Consider the following 3,568-nt stretch of genomic DNA (forward strand, 5'->3'; position numbering starts at 1 on the left):
CTTGGCTCAGTTAAAAGTTATGGTCATTCAATCAAAGCATGAGCACATACAATACAAAAAGAGCAAGAACACAAATTGTCCTTTATATTGATTGGCGTTCCTTTTTCAGCCAGAAGGTCTTGGCAAAGCTTGCATTCTTGAAGCAGCTGCTCACATGATGCAGTGCAATGCTGGACACTGTTTTTTTACAATACAGAACAACATTGGACACTGCTTTTTTGCATTGTGTTTTGTTGTTCTGTTTATTGTGCCTATTCAGCATTTGTGTGTTTTGAGATCACTCTACAAGACTTTTGTGCATACGTGATGAATAAAAGAAAATTCTGTACAATACACTTTTTGCGCTTTCACTTGATCTCGCTTAGTAGTTCCCACAGCGAGCTTGCTTAAAGGGACAATAAATGAAAAAAAAACATTTCCTGTTATAATGAAAGGTCAATGCTCGAAAATGTTTAAATTATAAATCCTATGCACATGTTATGTTATGAACTTGACTAAGAAGTGAGGTAAATTCAGGACACATTGCGCCACCAATGGGACATGCTGGATTTAAAGCCCTATGAAGTAGAGCGTCCTCAGTTCAGTTATTAACTAGTACTGAAACTACGCATGACTAGAGGCAATATTCCAGTGCATCACCAAGTTGGATGTGTCGACACTTGAAGTTTAGCATCAAAACGGATGAATTCACTTAAGGCAATTTGAGAGCTGGCTTAACATGTGTTTGAAATAAAACCACTCTAGCTTGGGTATGTATTCACTCAGAAACTTCTCCTCGCTTTCAATTATTACAATTATTTTTGTTTTTTTGAGTACACAAAAAGCAATGCTTCTCTAAGGTTTAGGGTGTACAGCAAAACCCTAATTTGTGTGTAATATGGATGTGTCTTCCTCAGTTCTAGCCTGCCGTTGACATAATGTATAAACTTAGCATGACAGATCATGTTTTCTGCATCAAGCAGTTCTTGATTTCTCAGTGAGAAAGGGCATTTGATCTCCACTGCGCAAGCTGTGCCATCAGCCAATATGATTCCATCCGGACCGCAGCAGAGCCAGGGCTGCAGGAGTGCACAACCAGTCCAACCTGCTCATGAGAATTGAATCAGTGAATGGTGAAAATTTTTGCAGCTGTAGTTTTACCTTAAAAACAGGTGCCCGTAAGGCCGTTGCAAGCTCTCGCCTGGCTTCGTCTTCCTTGTTTTTCCCTAAAACATAACAGGTTTAGATATTAATGACATACAGAAAGAATAACAGCAACAGTGGTGGAGGATTTTTAACATGGTTAATATCGCATAAGACAGATTGTTTACCGTAGCAAGTGGCCGCAGTGGAAAACGGACGTGGCGTAGCAAGTGACTCTGCAAGGCAGTCAAATTCTCCTTCCCTTGTTTTGATCCTGTGAGCGGATGAACTCGTAATACAGAAGCGCTACTCTTCGTGCCACCTGTAATTAGCAGTATAGTATACGGAGTAAAACATTGAACAATAATATGCAAGGCTACACCTACACCATCATCATCTACACTACTCATGAAAAACCTTTGAACTTTAAATTGATTCCTACAATGGAGTTCAATATTCCAAGATTTCAGCTTAGCTTCTGCGAACAGATGTCTCATAAAACACCCTTTCAGGGCTTGTCAAGGAGGCCAATATGTCGCAGGTTCGAATTTTCAAAGGAAGTGTGCTTCCTCTTCCATCACGTGGTAAATACGGCGCTCCTGTTCAAGGATTTCTCTCGTGACTTCGGGATCTACGTCGCTATTCCCATCCTCAGTAGAAGCGGTATTCACTGCACTGCTTTCATTAGCTGAGCAATCCTCTGCATCCAGAACCTGCCTTAGGGCGCATTTCAAATCCGGGAACTGTGATAGCATTACCGTCGCAGACAACGGCTTTAGTGTGGGCGTTGGCAAAGGGCGACCTGGGTGGGCGATAGTAGCATGTTATTGAAGCGCCTGCCACAGTGAGTTCAATGTTTTACCTGTAAAAAGGACCTTGATCTTCTTCTTCGTCTCTAGAAGCGGGCGCGCCGAAGGCCCCAGAAATGCACAAGGTAGGTTCATGCACGATGTACCTTCCTTCTTGTTGACAAATACTGCCAATGCCGCGGCGTGCTTACACCAACCTCGGCACCCAGCCTTACACGTGCAGCTGGCTGCCAGAATGTTCCATGGTTGTGAAGATAACTGGAAAATAAAGGCGTAGAAATAATCGAATAGCCAGAATGAATGGGTGGGCATAAAAAAGGGTAAGTCTGAACACCGACAATCAAAACTGCGTTGAATAGCAAGAATGGGCGAGAAAGCTACGAACGTCGTTGCTTGATAGGGACAAATGGTATTTTATTGCGAGAGCAAATATATTGACAGTCTCGACAGGATTTTGCCGTCACTGTCAAGTCGCGTATCAAAATCAAATTTTTAGGACCCCCCCCCCCCAGCGCAACCTTGAAGCGGAGATCAAACGAGCCAGCCCATCTCCGTCACTCTGAGGCGCATACGATACGTAAATGTATATACGTAAATGCGATACGTAAGTAATACAAGATCTTGATTAAACATTGCTTACCTGTTGGTGCACGTCGTAGTCTAGGCTCCTCATTTGAGCAACACATTTGCTGATAACGTCGGAGGGCCCATTTCCAGATATAAATTCTTCCTTGACGCCGTATACGTGGTTGCTGGCGTATAGATCAATGCGTCGACGAAGACTGTTTCTTGTGAAGTAATCATCCACGTTTTCCATCCTGCGGAATCCGCATAACAACACACGCTGCTCGTTCCGCGTCGCCATTGCTTCACTCGCGCGGGCCGTCCGCCCGCAACTTGTCGCGACAGGTTCATGCGCGCGGCCGCTACTCACGGCACTGGTTGTACTAGCGGCGTAGCGCCACCATACCAGATCATTTGATTGATATGTGTGGTATAACATCCGAAAACTACAATATGATTATGAGAGACGCCGTAGTGGAGGGCTCCGGAAATTTCGTCCACCTACCACTCCCCCATACCAGCTCTCGAGGCCTATAGAGGCCTAGTCAGGTGACACATGATGTTGTTCTTCGTCTCCTGCTTTACGACAATCGTGTATTGTCAAACAAATAAATAAATTGTTAGCTGTATTGTTCGTGCTGTTCTATTGCTTACTCAACCACACTAACAAGCCACCGTCAGCCATTATTCAAATGGGTACACGAAGTTTAAAAAGTTCACAAGAGTGGTAATAAATGCTTCAGCTATTATGTTCTCCATGTTATCTCTACGTTCACTGTTAAACCATGCTTTATATCTATATATCATGTTGATGCAATGAGGTTGTTTGATTGTTATTTCCAATAGAAAACCATCACGTTAGGGCCACGTGAGAATTTGAACGTTGGTGCCTCAGTAAAAACATCACGTTAGGACAAGAGGATTATTTCAATCATGTTAAAACATTACAAACTCTGTGTTAGGGCAACTTAGTACTATAAACGTCGGTGCAATGTTATATTGTTACGTAAAAATGACACAAGGCGTGTCTATTCAGAATCTATATTGACACTGATGCGTATAGCATCGACTAA

At 43.0% G+C, this 3,568-nt stretch overlaps 1 long non-coding RNA gene across 1 annotated transcript; it reads right to left on the minus strand.

Annotated features, from left to right (window-relative positions):
- Positions 1 to 947: 947 nt before the first annotated feature.
- On the minus strand, positions 948 to 1,438 carry LOC142774953 (uncharacterized). Its single transcript, XR_012886588.1, has 3 exons — positions 1,311 to 1,438; positions 1,141 to 1,205; positions 948 to 1,084 (listed from the first exon to the last, which is right to left on the minus strand). It is a non-coding gene; the product is annotated as an uncharacterized LOC142774953 (long non-coding RNA).
- Positions 1,439 to 3,568: the final 2,130 nt, after the last annotated feature.

Source organism: Rhipicephalus microplus, chromosome X (assembly GCF_043290135.1).
Source record: "Rhipicephalus microplus isolate Deutch F79 chromosome X, USDA_Rmic, whole genome shotgun sequence".
NCBI lineage: Eukaryota > Metazoa > Arthropoda > Arachnida > Ixodida > Ixodidae > Rhipicephalus > Rhipicephalus microplus.